Source organism: Saccostrea echinata, unplaced genomic scaffold, assembly GCF_033153115.1.
Source record: "Saccostrea echinata isolate AGI-Se365-2 ecotype Australia unplaced genomic scaffold, CSIRO_AGI_Sech_v1 ptg000088l, whole genome shotgun sequence".
Lineage (NCBI taxonomy): Eukaryota > Metazoa > Mollusca > Bivalvia > Ostreida > Ostreidae > Saccostrea > Saccostrea echinata.
In genome coordinates this window covers 810,395-829,037 of record NW_026889837.1, presented here as the reverse complement: position 1 = coordinate 829,037, position 18,643 = coordinate 810,395, and positions in this window count along the sequence as shown.

Sequence of the window (18,643 nt, the reverse complement as noted above, 5' to 3'; positions counted from 1 at the left end):
AACTTTTGAATGGATGGTGCTAGGGCTTTCATACTTTACATATGTAATCCTTGTGACAAGACCTTCCTTTGGATACCAATAACTTTGACCTTGACCTTGATTTTTTACTTACTTTTAAAAGAACTTTAACCTTCGCCATAACTTTTGAACAGTTGCAGCTAGGGCTTTCAAATTAAACATTTTTTTTTATCTTTTTGCCTGGATTTTGACTTGCATTTGAGAAACTTTAACCTTCGCCATAAGCTACCATACGGGGGCATCAGTGTTTTACAAACACTTCTTGTTGATTTCTGTTATTATAAGAAAGATAACTCTTTACGATTGTGGAAAGTAATTTTAAAACTTAAGCTTGTAAGAGTTATTTCCCTTTATACATGTAAAAAGTCTTGAATTCTATGGAGTGAAATATTTATTTATGACACTATTTGTATCATGATTCCTATGTATATCTACTCCTATATTTTATTGTACCATTCTTATGTTATGGTTTGTTTTATATTAATTTTGGAGCCAGTTATTGTTATGATGTCATTATTTGAAATGATGAATACATAATAAGAGAACTGACTATTCTTTGACTTATTTAATGCCGGGATTCCCCATTACACATATTTTGTATTTGTTATTGTGGGTACATGGGACATGTGTCAAAGAATTCGAAACCTCAACCTCAAAAACTTTAACCTTGGCCATAACTTTTGAATGGTTGATGCTAGGGCTTTCATACTTCACATATGTAATCCTTGTGATATCACCTTCCTTTGGATACCAACTACTTTGACCCTTTGACCTTGACATAGGAGTTTGACCTACTTTTGAAAAACTTTAACCTTGGCCATAACTTTTGAATGGATGGTGCTAGGGCTTTCATACTTTACATATGTAATCCTTGTGACAAGACCTTCCTTTGGATACCAATAACCTATATTTTATTGTACCATTCTTATGTTATGGTTTGTTTTATATCATTTCGGAGCCAGTTATTGTTATGATGTCATTATTTGAAATGATGAATACATAATAAGAGAACTGACTATTCTTTGACTTATTTAATGCCGGGATTCCCCATTACACATATTTTGTATTTGTTATTGTGGGTACATGGGACATGTGTCAAAGAATTCGAAACCTCAACAAATATTGCAATAAAAACACATATACATGTATTATCAGAAAAGAGAATTATAAACAAGAATACGTTCCTATGAAGCTGTTAATTAATCTCATTTTTTTAAATTTAGTATTACGCTTAAATTTCTTTCTACATTATTTGATAGTACGTTAATTCAAAATTCTGTAGCACCAATGTTGATTCTGTCAGCTGAAAATGCTTTTGCCAATTGGGAACTAAAATTTTTTTTGTAAAATGTAACATAAATAAATTGGATAAGGCATGTATAAAACTATCACTCTAATATCAATTCTATATAATACTTCAATGTCTCTTAGTCTAAGAAAAGCACTCCACTACGAAATCATCATATTATGAAAAAAAGTGAAAAGTTCAATGCTAAATGTATCCCCGGGATAATTCATTTCTCGCTGTATATATAATTTTGTAAAAAAAAAAAAAATCTCGATCATGAAAAGTGCTGCTAGAATCCTACTCTCCTGTCACAGACATACTTATTCCACACTTTCGCAAAAAAAAAAAAAAAGCCTTCAAAAACATTTCTATTTTGTAAGTACGATTGAGAAAATTTCATCAAATTATGTTAACCACACAATTATGGCAGCATTTTTAAAGTGCTTTATCATAACAAGCTTCTGATATAAAAAAAACAAATCTCAAAATATGCGCCATAGTGGTGAAATTATGCATTTTTTTCTCTAGAACGACAGAAAAAAGGCGTCATAGAGTTGAACTTTTGCATCTTTACGGTATGTAGATAAATATACATCCATATGAAATTGGAGTTAAAGGATATATCAAGAATTTAATGTGTGAATTATACGGAATTAAAGATTAAAAATTGGGCACGCTGAGTTATTTTAATCATTTTTTGTATAGTGTCGTTCTTAAGAACAAAGATGTTACGCTACATTTTTACTCCGCAAATATTTAATCAAGAGTTAAACTGAAACGGGTTAGGTATTTAAAGGACTTATCGCATGATTCTTCAAAAATCTTAATTTTATGAAAAATATTATCTACAACCTTGTTTATTAAAATTCTGAATACAATAAACGTTGTTGAAAGCATATTTTAAGAGATATTGAGAGCTGAAATTCAAATACGGCAATATGCATATTTCAGTCGGATTTCGGCGAAATACTGCTCTGACGTCATAGGCGAAAATTCAGTGATAAAGAGATGAGAAGTTGCACACTATTTACGAAGTTATCAACGACAAATGCAGCTTCATTATGAAAAATGTTGAAAAAATTAATTCCTAACGTGATTTTCAATAACTATAGAAACATTAACTAGTTCTAAGGTGTAAGAATTTTGAGATATTTTCGTTTTTTATTCCAAACATTTAGAATCTGTAGGTCTGATTACGGCAATGTTTCGTGATCGGAAAATTATTTTTCAAAACCGCCATCCTTTACAAAACATATGAAAGCATACTTGCATAAATTAATGTTATGTTAAAAACGAAGAATAACAAAGTTATGTAATATTAAATTTGTCAATCAAATGAGTTAATACATGTGATAAAATGACAAATCAAATTGCATTGTGATGGCGAGTTTCTTCGTCTTCGCCGCGTCTCCCTCGCTATCGTCGCTGCTATTTTTCCAATGTTAACGGATTTTTCAGATTATTTCTTGCTGACAATTCTAAAATATAAGGTTGGATATTAAAATTCATATCGATAAAAGCAGTAATTTGGTCGTCCATAACGCAGAAAATTCAGGTTGTATCGCGTATATTTTAGTAAGATTACGTGAAGAGCTGGTCAGCCATTGTCGCCTTTGACGTCACAGGGTCACGTGATCGCTATCTAATTAACTTAGATTTTTAATTCAGGGGTTTTCATTTGAGTCATTAATTGGTTAATTACCGCGGTTTATCCGCAGTAAAAACACAAAATTTATAAACTGTGGTCATAAGGAACGTTTTACGCTTTTAACTTCAAATAATTTAGAAACATGCGATAAGTCCTTTAACCCCCTTGACAAATACTTTGATATTTATACCACCAAAACGACAAGAATTAGATTATAATATCCTTTGCATGTTTCCTCTTTCATTTCTAGGATCTGGTAAGGATTTTAAACACGCAGGTATGTTAAGGCTATACCCAGATACCCTACATGTCTATACAATATGACGTCATAGTAAGCTGTATGAAGGTAACTTTAGAGATAATGATTTCTTTATATCTGTAAAGTTTAATTTCAGGTCCAAGAAATAATTGAAATCATTCCAGAATATAATAGAAACTAAATCTTGTCGTTTTTAGGTGGTATAAATAGCTAAGTATTTATCGCAGGGGATAAATACCAAACCCATGACGTCATAACTATTGATCAAATATTTGCCGAGGGAATCTAAACCTGATGAGAATTCATGTAAACAAATATATAAAATGGGAGTTTTAAAACTTTTAATACCGTGAATGTCATTTTTGATTCATGGGGAATTAAAATTAAGAATCAGATACACTTATTTATTTTTATCAATTTTTCTTAAAATGAACACAGACAGTGTTTTGAAATTGCAATCAGCCTTTCCTCTGTCGTTTCATAACAACAAAAACGCAAAAGTTCAACACTAGCCGCATACTTTGAAACATAATTTTGTTTAAATCGAAAGCTTTTATTCTACAATATTTGGAAAGTGCTGCTAGAATCGTGTGGTTAACATGAATTGATGAAAATTCCTTGATCGTATGTACAATATGTAAAAAAAAATGGTAAGGTTTCATGTGAAACTTTGGAATAATTTTTTCTGTGTCGGGAGTGTAGGATTCTAGCAGCACTTTTCATAACCCAGTGATGTTTTTACATACTTATTTTGACAAAAAGAAATGAATTATCCTCGGGATAGTGTTGAACTTTTCTCTTTTTCGTTAAGGCAAGTATTCTATTCATAGATGTCACATGATGACGTCGTAGTGGAGTCCTTCTTTTAGCCTAGGACTCAATGGCGTCTATACAATGGATAATAATAGTAAATGTTTTATCTATGGCTTTCCCGATTTATCAATGTTAAAATTTATGAAAAAACTCTAAATTCGCCGAAAAATGATCTGGGTACTGCCTTAACATACCTGCGCATAGATTATTTAAGTATCTTTAAATTTCATGTTACATAGCTTACTTTGACATTATATCGTACAGGAAAGTAGAATATCAGGGTTTTTGCATGTTTTGTCTTTCATTTCTAGGATCTGGAAAGGATTTTAAATATTGATAATATTAATATTATCTATAAATTTCACGTCATATAGGTTACTTTGATATTATATCGTATAGGCAAGTAAAATATCAGGGTGTTAACCATTATATTCCCGCGTACATTTCATCCAAAAATATTTTGATCAAAAAGTCGCGCATACTTAACAAAATGAAAACTTGATTAGAATTAGTCTTCCTCGTTACCATGTGACGTCACAGACATACACGGAAAAAAAGGTTGATTTATTCAATATTTACTTATAGTATGTCTAGCCTCTATGTTTGCCCATGTACTGTATATAAACATGAATATATCCTAAGAAATAATTCTAACTTTCTTCTAATAAAACATTCTTGTGAGGAAAATATTTTAATCACTATCATTATTAGTCCCCTACCGGTGAAACCGGAAGGGGACTATAGGTTTCCTCTGAGTCCGTCCGTCCGTCTGTCTGTCTGTCTGTCTGTCTGTCTGTATGTCCGTCTGTCCGTCTGTCCCTCTGTCTGTCTGTCAGTCTGTCCCACTTGGTTTTCCGCATTTTTCTTCTAAACGCTTGCAGATATTGAGCTGATTTTTGGTATGTAAGTGTATCTTGATGATTTACAGATCGAGTTTGCGTTTCGTTCCGCTTCATTGATTTTTGACGGAATTACGGCCTTTTCAATTTTTAAGGGTTTTCCGCAATTTTCTTCTAAACGCTTTCAGATATTGAGCTGATTTTTGGTATGTGACTTTACCTTGATTAGTTATAGATCAAGTTTGCATTTCGTCCCGCTTCATTGATTTTTGACGGAATTATGGCATTTTCAATTTTTAACGGGAACCAGGTTACACTTGCCGGTAGGGGACCAGTATTGCTAATGCAATACTCTCAGAATGCTTGTTTTAAGAGACATGAATGTTATTGGGTGTGGGTCACAAGGATAAATATTTTTGCTTCACCTTCATGTCTGCTGTATTCAATATGTGTCGACTATTCGAGAGCTTTTCAGAACTTTCTAATTTATTAGTCCCCTACCGGTGAAACCGGAGGGGACTATAGTTTCCTCTGAGTCTGTCCGTCCGTCTGTCTGTCTGTCTGTCTGTCCGTCTGTCCCTCTGTCTGTCTGTCAGTCTGTCCCACTTGGTTTTCCGCACTTTTTTCCTAAACGCTTGCAGATATTGAGCTGATTTTTAGTATGTGAGTGTATCTTGATGAGTTACAGATCAAGTTTGCATTTCGTTCCGCTTCATTGATTTTTGACGGAATTACGGCTTTTTAAATTTTTAGAGGTTTTCCGCAATTTTCTTCTAAACGCTTGCAGATATTGAGCTGATTTTTGGCATGTGACTTAACCTTGATGAGTTATAGATCAAGTTTGCATTTCGTCCCGCTTCAATGATTTTTGACTGAATTATGGCATTTTCAATTTCTAACGGGAACCAGATTACACTTGCAGGTAGGGGACTAGTATTGCTAATGCAATACTCTCAGAATGCTTGTTTTTTTCGGTGAATTTTCAATATACGTTTAACAAACACTTAAAATAATATCTATAATATTTTTTAATTGAATGGCTCATGCCTCGTTATGCCTCAATGATTTCCTTCCAGCTCTCGAATATATGCTGTGCAAAATATTAAAAAAGTATGAAATTATCTATTTCTTTCGGAAGCCATGATTAAAGCTAAAGCAATATCGACGATATCGATATATTGAAAAAAATAATTTAAGAGATTGATCAACCACCGAGATAGCGTGCTTCTCCTACACAACATAATTGGTCAACCCAAGACAAAGTTTGGTCTTCTCGGCGATTTAACCATGATAGCATATAATACCCCAAAGTCTATTCGTCTGAAAAATCACCCACCACATAAATTCAAATTATTGATCTTTTTGCAGATGACGTAATATGCGATATTTTTACTTATGTTCGGGACAGTTGATGCTTTTACCCCAAGAGTTTTTGTTTATGCATACAAAATAATTTCAAATTTTCACAGTATATTTTTTTTTGAAAATGTTTTTACTTTATATGGCTTTCAATTTGTACATTTCCAAAATTCATAGAGATTAAAATCTTATATAAAAATAATGTTTTAGAAATACTTTTCTTTATACTTCAAAATTTACTTCTTCGTGCCTTTAGGACTCTTGAGAAACCTAGAGTTACACAGTACAAAGCATTTGCTTTAAATCATTTATAGGTTTTATTTATGCATCCACTCTTAAAGGAGCATTTCATGAAGCCTTGCCCGAACCTATATTCATTAGACATCGATTTGAGTAGACTGAAAACATTGGCAGTAATATCAGAATATTTTTTGCTATTTTTTTTTCAGCATTTCAACCCATCCTGCATGATCCTGAGCATAAGTAGATTTTTTAAATGATGTCAAAAGTTTCCTCGATAGAAAATAACGTTCCAATTAACTCTTTTTCAAATTTTCTTTTCTTTAAGAATTTTTCAATATATCCATCTTTTAAGACATCAATTCTGTAAAGAGATTAAAGGATAATGGTAAGGATGTGGGTCGTTTGCTTAACACATGTGCCTGAAATATGCACACATTCTACTTTGATATGAACTCTACATTTTAAAATAAATTAACCCTTACAGTCAAAGCAAGCATTTTTATTTGTTTAATTTTAAAATTAGCAAAATTAGTAATGTTTTAAATGATTTAGTGAATTCATATTTAATATTAACATTCACACACACACACACACACACTCCCTCCCTCACCCACCCACACACCCACCTACCCCCCCCCCCCCCCCCACACACACACACACAATGATATTTTGATTGCTTTTTAAGGTCTTCACCCAACGTTAGATCTTCTACTGATTCTGGTGGTGAAGATTATTATTCTTTTTTTTCTTTCTAGACGCCGACTTTGAGACCTCATATCTCGCTCATTTCTCAACGGATTTTGCTCAAATTTGCAGAGTTTATAGACGTTACAAAAGTCTATTAGTATGTTCATAAAGTCACTCCCGCTTTTGAGTTATTTCCATTTATATGAAAATTTAGTGGCATTAATTTCGAGACAAAGTTCCGAGACTACAAAAACTGGAGCAGAAATTGCACCCAATTTAAATAATAGAAGGATTGAAGTTGTGCACATCTGTTTTTGTTTTTCGATTTCTGTATTCAAAATTGCGCTATTTTTTTTTTCAGCATTTCAACCCATCTTGCATGATCCTGAGCATAAGTAGATTTTTTAAATGATGTCAAACGTTTCCTCGATGGAAAATAACGTTCCAATTAACTCTTTTTCAAATTTTCTTTTCTTTAAGAATTTTTCAATGTATCCATCTTTTAAGACATCAATTCTGTAAAGAGATTAAAGGATAATGGTAAGGATGTGGGTCTTTTGCTTAACACATGTGCCTGAAATATGCACACATTCTACTTTGATATGAACTCTACATTTTAAAATAAATTAACCCTTACAGTCAAAGCAAACATTTTTATTTTTTTAATTTTAAAATTAGCAAAATTAGTAATGTTTTAAATGATTTAGTGAATTCATATTTAATATTAACATTCACACACACACACACACCCTCCCTCACCCACCCACCCACACACACACACACCCACCTACCCACCCATCCACCCACCCACCCACCCACCCACCCACACACACACACACACACACACACACACACACACGCACACACAATGATATTTTGATTGCTTTTTAAGGTCTTCACCCAACGTAAGATCTTCTACTGATTCTGGTGGTTAAGATTATTGTTCTTTTTTCTTTCTTTCTAGACGCCGACTTTGAGACCTCATATCTCGCTCATTTCTCAACGGATTTTGCTCAAATTTGCAGAGTTTATAGACGTTACAAAAGTCTATTAGTATGTTCATAAAGTCACTCCCGCTTTTGAGTTATTTCCATTTATATGAAAATTTAGTGGCATTAATTTCGAGACAAAGTTCCGAGACTACAAAAACTGGAGCAGAAATTACACCCAATTTAAAAAATAGAAGGATTGAAGTTGTGCACATCTGTTTTTGTTTTCCGATTTCTGTATTCAAAATTGCGCTATTTTTTTCAGCATTTCAACCCATCCTGCATGATCCTGAGCATAAGTAGATTTTTTAAATGATGTCAAAAGTTTCCTCGATGGAAAATAACGTTCCAATTAACTCTTTTTCAAATTTTCTTTTCTTTAAGAATTTTTCAATGTATCCATCTTTTAAGACATCAATTCTGTAAAGAGATTAAAGGATAATGGTAAGGATGTGGGTCTTTTGCTTAACACATGTGCCTGAAATATGCAGACATTCTACTCTGATATGAACTCTACATTTTAAAATAAATTAACCCTTACAGTCAAAGCAAGCATTTTTATTTGTTTAATTTTAAAATTAGCAAAATTAGTAATGTTTTAAATGATTTAGTGAATTCATATTTAATATTAACATTCACACACACACACACAAACACACACCCTCCCTCACCCACCCACCCACACCCACACACACACACACACACTCACCTACCCACCCATCCACCCACCCACCCACACACACACACACACACACACACACACACACACACACACACACACACACCCTTGTTTGTAAATCCAGCCAACTGACTACATTTGAAATTTTACCTTCATCTCGCTTCACCGATTTAGAGGCTTGAAAAAGAGAAAGTAAGACCAGAATATACCGAGGTTAACCTTAGGATTTCTCTGTATCTATAGGAATTTTTGATATCTTTTACTTTAAGTATATTGAAATTCGACATGAATCTCACTACATTTTTACACTTATTGAACACACACGTGCAAATCAGTACAGCTAATTCAACCGTCAATTCACTACAAGGTTATAAACACACAGGAAAATCGCTACAGCTAGTGATCATGTTTAATTATTTAATTGCACCGTTTATTTTATTTTATTTACTGGTATAAATGGTGTATGTATGTACAAGACAGTACACAAGATCAAAGGAAAAGATTGGATATACGGCAAAAATGTATGTTATCAGAGCTGTTCCCACGTTGACATATACATGTATACAGCATGTACAGCGCCGGTCTAACATAAACTCTAATTAACATTAATCTCAGAGTCGATAATTGAAGATATCTTTTAATAATCAAGGACATCATCAATTCATTTTGTATTATTAATAATGGAATGAACGATACTTTCTTTTAATGAAAGAACGGAAAAAATCTTTTTTAAGACAATCTCTAAATTGATTCTTTGCGAGTAAATTTTCGGCCACTGTATTGATAGGCCTATCTTCGATTCAATTGATAAGCGCATCAAATCAATTATTGCTCTCCTTTATTGAATAGTTGCGCGTATAAATCCAGCTGATGAGAGGAATAACTGATCTGATGCTCTCACTCATTCAGAAAATGTATTTCAAGCAGTATCCTAAGAATGTCTTGTATCTTTTCTTTCCATGTAACATCTGTGCAAGATTCGTTAAGCTAAAAACTAGTCCCCTACTGGTAAAAACGGTTCTTTCCTCAACTGTCTGCCTGTCTGTCCCTCTGTAAGTCCTTCCCATGGCACTTGAATTTTCCGCCCTTTTTCTACAGCTTGCAAATACTGAACTGATGTTTGGTATGTGAGTCTACCTTTACTATAAGTTACAGATCAAGTTTGAATTTCCGCTTTCAAGAGTTTTGACGGAATTACGGGCATTTCAATTTTTTAGGAGAACCAGATAACATTTGCCGGTAGGGTGCTAGCATTGCATATGCAATACTCTCAAAATGCTTGTTAAAGTTACGAAAAAAGCTACTCTCTAAGCACCTAAATGGTCACTTTTGCTGATAATGAAGGAAAAAGCAGCATCCGAAGCAATACTGCTATTATCAGCAGTCAATATTAGCTGCTCGCCATTAAGCTAGATAACTTGCGATTTATAAGTTCTTTCAAAAATTAGAGTAGTGGCATGTTTGAAATATATATTCTATTAGCATCGAATTTTCTTTAAATTTTTCCCAAAAAATCCCTGTGTGAAGAATCGTGTGGTCAGTTAGTAAAAAAACAAACTCGAACGTCAATTCATCATATATAGTTTCAAAACAGTAAATATTCCGTGATCTGGGTAACCAAAAAGTTAGTGGAATTAATTGTATTAATGATAATTCATTCTCATTAATACCCAATGATAATCGCCCAAGTTCAAGTGCAAGTTCAGTTTATTCACCCAACCCAAAATAATATACTGAAACGCAAAAGAAACGCAACAAGCAGTAATCTACAAATATTTGAATTTTTTATCTTATGATTTTCAAAAATGAATGCAGTCAGGTAAAACTCGATTAAAAAACGTCAGAGATTTGATAAAAATGTTAAATGATTATCTTTTAACTTTCGAAAGTAACTCATGACTGTTAAAACACCCTCCACCCCGGCCATTCAATTACAGCGTGCAAGACTGCCATGCACAACAATTGCAGCTTGATTTTCACGATGCAATAGGTTCATCAACCTCGAGATCTGAGCGAAGGAAATATTCTTCGCCATTTTTAAATGCATATTTTTCAGATGATGAGGTCGAATTTTCTCTAGCCTAGCGCAGTGTGGTAACACTTGGACTTCCGGTCCAAGGACTGTCATTCATGCTAATGATACGTAAGAGCCTGTTGAGGCGTGATGTAGTGCATATTTGCATCTACAACTCTCCATCGCCTTTATTCTAAGATTTTCCAGCTAGAGCAATGGAAATGCATCGCTTACGGAAAAGACAGGGGAATTTATTTATCGGAATATTGCTGCATTACTTATGATGGACAGAAACAAACCCTTAAAACCCCATATTATTGCCAAATGTTTTGTTAAACATGTAATTTTTGATTTCTGTTAAGCGGACTCAAACTTAACTTCCGGTAATGGTTTGAAAATCATTCAACCGTTAAATTACCGATATTTGCAAAGTTGAACATGTCCTTACTTTTTAGATGCAAAATTATATCCATTATATAATATTTCCCCCTAAAATAGGATGTTGCGTTTCTTTTGCGTTTCAGTATAGTACATGGGATACATTTATAACATATAAATAAAATAACATAACATAAAAAATGATTATTCGAGTCTTGTGATTCTTTTTTCATTGGATTTATTTTGATTTTTTTTTATTTGGATTTTTTCATTGGATATATCAATACTTTACTGTACCAAAAATTGGATTTTTCATTTAGTATATATATATATATATATATATATATATATATATATATATATATATATATATATATATATATATATATATATATATATATATATATATATATATATTTCATATAAACTGTTCAGAGGTACAATATCTATATATACAATGCAAAAACATGATAAAAAATGAATAATGATAATGATAAAAATACTTCGCCGTTCCATTTTTAACCATTTTCAAGAGAAAATTCTTAAAAGATTACATATAGTCATATACCCTAATGTATAGTTAAGAAGGTGCGAAGACTCCCTGACCGCTTGGGAAAGTGTGTTTTAACACCCTACTGCTCAGATTGACCGGTGGGGGAGACTTTCAATGATTTGAAAATACGCTATCTAACAAGAAAGATGTGGTTTAGCTAGAAAATGCTAAAATGCATTCTCTAAACGGACAGGGTGTCTCAAGCCGCCTCAATACCCTTGATAGATTCAGGGCAAAGCCCAGATGATGGCGCAGAGGACTAAAGTCCCTGAAAGCTCCGGAATTTTGACGATGCAAAGCCATTTTATTCACAGAAGAAGTTGTAGAATAGATATATTTTTGTTCTTATTCTAGTGAGGCATACTGGGCGACTGAAATTTCTCGGTACTACATTAATAGAGTATTTGAAAAATTTTTAAAGAAGATAAATCAATCATAAGTTAATGAAATACATTATAACGTGTACATAAACAGAAAATTTAAAAGGGTGTTTTAGTGATAACATTTTTGTATCGTGTTCCTACAATGAATTTCAGTATAAATATGAAAGTAAAAATTAAGAGAAAATTCATATACGAAGATGGCTTTCTATGCAAACTTCGTGATAATTATAGTTTTGTCAATGATAAAATATGTACAACCTTTGATTTTGAGTATCCTATGCCCTGAAGGAGTATTATTTTTTTTTTAATCAATTTACTTTGGGGGAGACTAAACGATGTGCATGCTTGAGCATATAAGGAAATATGGAAGCTCTGCCATACCAGCCAAATTAACATACTTTTTATGTTACTTGTGTTAAAGATATATTCAAATAAAGCATGTAAATTGAAATGATAAAAAAAAACATGTGATAATTGGTTAGAAATTTTAAATATTTCAGCAATATTAATAATGCCATCACATTGTTGGGGCTCGAGTTAAATTCCACTGATGAGAAGAATGACTGAATTTAATTGCTGCTAGCATCAAATCAATTACTGATCTCAGCAATTCAAATGATGCGCGCCTTAATTTTTCTAATGTTTGCCAGCATCAATAATTCGCATTAATTCAATTGATGAGAGCAATAATTGATTGGCACTTCAGTTCATATGAGAGCAATGATTGATTTAATGATATATTTCAAGTAATTTAAGATGACTTCACTATTTCGTGATTAAGAAATACAAGAATACAAGAAAACAATGGATAAATGTATTAAAGAATATTCTTATCTATAACGTCAAAATTTACAGAAAAGCGATATTAAGGAATATTGGAGAATTTTAAATAGTTCGAAGGCTAGATGTAAAACTGAAGTTGATATCAAAGCAATGTACGATTTTTTGAAGAAAACAAAATAATGAATCTAAAGATGATGAAGGTGATGTAGATGATAATGATGTCAATTTCGATAATAACTCCCCTTTAAATTGTCAAATCTCTGCAGAAGAAATCTTGCAAGCAGTTAACAAACTGAAAAATAATAAAGCTCCAGGGTATGATCAATTCTGTAACGAATATATTAGTACAACAATATCATGTTTTTTGCCACTATATGTTGACCTTTTCAATTTGATTTTTGATACTGGTTTTGTACCTGAGGAATGGCTTATTGGTATCGTTAAGCCAATGTATAAAAACAAGGAAGACCCACCTCTTCCTGAAAACTATAGACCAATAACACTATTAAGCTGTTTAGGAAAAGTATTTACCAGTATTTTATGTGAGCGTTTGGATACTTTTTCTGATGAATTATAGTTGATTACTGAAGCCCAAGCTGGCTTTAGAAAAGGATATGGTACAAAAGATAACATATTGATATTAGATTTTTTGTGTAAATTTGTTTCTTTTAGTAAGAAAAAACTTTATTGTGCATTTATTGACTTTAAACAAGCCTTTGATGCTGCTTGGCGATCGATCTTGTTTGTGGTCCAAAGTGTTTAAAAGTGGTATAGATGGTAAATGTCTAAGATATATCAAAAATATGTACAGTGGTATTAAATCGAAGATATATATTGATCAAAATATCTCTGAATTTTTCATGTGTAACCTTGGGGTAAGACAAGGGGAAAATTTATCCCAATTTCTTTTTACTTTATATATAAACAATTTAGAAAACTATTTATTGCAGAATAATATTGAAGGGGTTACGAGATTTGATGAAAAATTAGAAATTGAAATGCAGATAATGTTTAAACTTTTTAGACCTTTTTATGCTGATGACACAGTTTTATTATCTGATAATCCAGAGGATTTACAAAGATCTTTGAATATTTTCTCTGATTATTGTGACCATTGTAAGCTTCAAGTAAATACAGACAAGAATAAAATAGTAATTTTTCTAGAGGAAGAATACCAAAGAAAATATTTTTGTATAGAGGTGCACCAATTGAAATTGTGAACGAATTTAAATATTTACAATGTAGGTGTTATCATGTCTCGTAGTGGTTTCTTCAGAAGTGCCAAAACACATTTAACTAAACAAGCATCAAAATCCATGTATGGAGTACTTAGAAAAATAAGGTATTTTAATTTACGGTATACACTTAAAATTTCTGAAATTTGTTTTACATGTTAAATCCAGCACTCCAAATTGTATGGTATATATATGGGGAAACTGGGCGATACCCTTTAATAATACGTATAAAGGCACGAATGATTACTTATTGGGCTAATTTGATGTCACATGAACGTAAGTTTACATATATAATGTATTGCTTTCTCCATAAATGCTTTTCTGAAGGTTTATTTATGCATCACACATATTAATAAGGTACACTACTAACACAAATGTCGAGTCACTATACTACTAACACACATGTCGAGTCACTATACTACTAACACACATGTCGAGTCACTACACTACTTACACACATGTCGAGTCACTACACGACTGAAATATACATTAAAAATAACAATATTAAATCACACGATGAGCTATACCAGAAACACATATAAAATTATACATTCCCAACACATGAGTCACCATACTACATGTACAACTCACATAACAAACAACAAAATTACCACACATAATAAGCTACACTACTAACACACATGTGGAGTCACTACAGAACTAACACACATGTCAAGTAACTACAGAACTAACACACATGTCGAGTCACTACACTACTAACACACATGTCGAGTCACTACACTTCTAATATATATTAATTACAACTAACAATATTAAATCACACACAATGAGTTATACCAGTTACACATATAAAATTATACGTTACCAACACATGAGTCAACATACAACATGTACAACTCACATAACAAACTAGAGGTACTGTGAGCACTGAACTCACTAAAGGATACCCCCGCCTCCGATATGATTATAAAGGCAAAGTCCATGTTTTGCTCTCAGAGACCCGAAATAAGTGATAGATCAAAAAGTAATATACGAGGTGCACAATGGCACTATGTAATAAAAGATCGGGGGGGGGGGGGGGGGCTAGGGATAAAGTCTACTACATGTATATAACATAAATAATTGTTTAGAGTGGTGAACGGGGTATAAATGTTTTATAAAATACAAAATATCATATATATATTATCGAAAAATTTTAGTCATATCTAGCTGCAGATATATACATGTAGCTCTCCACTGGTCTGAAAAAAATTGAATGGTTGTCATATTGACAAGATGAGAAAATCTGGGAATAAAAGGGGAAAATTAGCATTCCCTGGAGGTTAAAAAAGGTTTGAGTACAGTCATTTTGAAGCAGTCGGTCGGGAGAGGACAAACAATCTTTTAAAGATGACCTCATCATATTCTGTATGGCCTTGCCATACAGGTTTACGTATGAATTGATATTATTTAAATATCAGAAATGAGCGATATTCATAAATCATAGCATGTATATTAATTAAGTTTCTGACTGAAGCATACCTGGGAATACAGAGGGGATACCTTTTATATCAAATTGAGTTTTTAAGTTCGCCCTGGGGCTTACTCTAGGTTGCACACCAGTATCAAATTTCAATAATTATATATTAATTATTACCAAAATTACGAAAATTATAGAAGACATACATGTAACTCGTCGAAAACAAACTCCTCGAGAATTTTTTTTCAGACTTTATAAGACAATGCTTTCTAAGCATCCAAAAACTTCCAGACAGGCAAGCGAGTTTATCGAAGTCGAACAGGTGCTTGACAGTGACGCACAGGACTTAACCAGCCTTCTTTAAATACGGTATACAAAAAACCCCCAAAAAACTACAGGACTGCTTTGTTCTCACATCTGGTAAAATTTTCGAGGGAAGTATTGAAAAATAAATGTGCGTTGGCCACGTTTTGACGTAAACCTTTAGTTTTTACGCTATCCAATAAACCCCACTGGCGGATTTAAGGGGGGGCGTGGGGGGCGCACGCCCCCCCTAAAATTTTCAAACTATGATATGACTAATATTAATAATGCCATACTTAAGTATATAACTAACCAATACCACTATTTTTGTGCCTGGTTTTACTCTTAAAATACACGAAAACCCAGGAGCTTCAGGGGGCTTCGCCCCCTGGGCCCCATCTATTCAAAGTATGATATGACTAGTATTAAAAATGCCAAACTTTGGTACATATAAACTAACCAATACCACCATTATTGTGCCTGGTTTTACTCTTAAAATACACGAAAACCCAGGAGCTTCCGGGGGCTTCGCCCCCTGGGCCCCCTCTATTCAAAGTATGATATGACTAGTATTAATAATGCCAAACTTTGGTACATATAAACTAACCAATACCACCATTATTGTGCCTGGTTTTACTATTAAAATACACGAAAACCCAGGAGCTTCCGGGGGCTTCGCCCCCTGGGCCCCCTCTATTCAAAGTATGATATAATTAGTATTAATAATGCCAAACTTTGGTACATATAAACTAACCAATACCACTATTATTGTGCCTGGCTTTACTCTTAAAATACACGAAAACCCAGGAGCTTACGGGGGCTTCGCCCCCTGGGCCCCCACCAGGGCTTCGCCCTGGACCCACTGGGGGTCTTAAGGCGGCCCCCAAACCCCCTGCCTGAACGAAGTTATCCACGCCCCCCCCCCCTAATCACAAATCCTGTATCCGCCTATGAACCCTGTCCATAATTTTCACTTTTTAACAGAAAGATACACTGATCTGAAATACAGAGGGTCGACCTTTTACATCGTGTATATTCCAACATACGGGGTGTATGCTACGTTGTGCACGGGGTATATGCTTTCGGGGCGATAAAAAGGGGGTCAATGTATCCTTTTTGTACATTATCAATATTTCAATTTATGGATATATTTCGCCGGAAAGCATATGCATACGGAAGAAAGCATTATCTAAGAAGTATATGGATACCTATGAATCCACTGTACACTTTCTAGTTTTATCAAACACCTCAACACGATTCCGAGGATCAGAGCAAGATTGACGCTACATTGTGTTTATGATCAATTGTACCATTAGTTAGCTGGTTTTTTTTTTCTTTTATTAAAACAGCCCCGTAGTAAGCAAATTCAGTTTGGGGGGCATAGCCATACATTTTCAGTTGACAGTTGAGAGGACACAAGAATTCCTGACAAGCAAAAAAAAAAATAAAAAATAAAAATAAAAAAGGGCATCAGACGTTTTTATTGAGGGGCACAAGCAAATAGTATCTATGTTTCCTATAAAAATCTATATATCGGCAAAATTATTGGGGGGGGCACGCCCCCACCCCCGTGCCCCCCGGTTCCTACGGCCATATAAAAGTGTAGGTTATCTGTACATAACAAACAATATTATATGGGGTAACTACTACATATCAGAACAAAGCTTCGCTTTATCACCACTTTCATATTACTGTTCAGTACACGTTATCTGTATAAATGTATGCATAAATTGTCTGTTTATAAAACAGTTCGTATTTAAAGATATTGACGAAAATTCAATGTTGTGCCCGGGGTGTATGCAGCATGTTGCACCCGGTTAATCCGGATACCCAAATCGTATTCTGCTGATGTCTGTATCTCAATGATAATGTTCAGAAACCCTACAGGTACAGATACAGGCTTACACATTGAACTAATTTTCAGTTAAAGGGGGAGGGGGGGGGGGGGGTTGCACATATAAGAAAGTCCTTGGTACGCAAAAAAGGATCAACTGATGTTATTTTCGATGGGCCCAACTGTAAATATGCTTTATTTTCTATTCTTGAGTAAATATTTGCAAACTAATAGCCCCTTCCCTCCTCCCCCATGCTTCAAAGAATTAAATCTATTCAACCATACTTTCATTCTGATGTATGTTTTCAACATTGAGTTACCTGTTTAAAGCTTAAGCATTAAATGTATTTATTTCAGTAGTAGATATACATAGAATACATCATGAGGTAAATGCATATTTTACCCTATCCAAAAGTAAATAATTAAAATGTAATTATAAACTGAAAACGAATGGCGATTGTTAAAACAAAATTGAAGAATAGTCATTGGTATATTTTTTTAATCGATTTTCGTATTGAAATCTACACTTGGGATAAGAAATATCTTAAAATATTCTACTAAAAATAGACTATAATAATATAAATTACAATTTTAAAGTATGAATATCATAATAGTACTATAATTTGTTCCTTGGCATAAATTATTAAAATAAAGAATTCAGAGCAATTGATATAAGGCAAATACATGGCCATTACATTGCCATTGCTACCTACCTGCAGGTAGAGGTATGATTACTTCACCCCCCCCCCCCCCCCTTGTTTTATTACCTGAACACACAGGCAGATTTAACACCTTTAATCGAAGCAAACGCTGGTAAAAAAAAACAACAACAAACAATAGCACCATAAATGTGACACTTTTTACATTTATTTTTTGGGGCATAAGCAGCACAACTCAAAGCAGCTGAACAGGGAATAG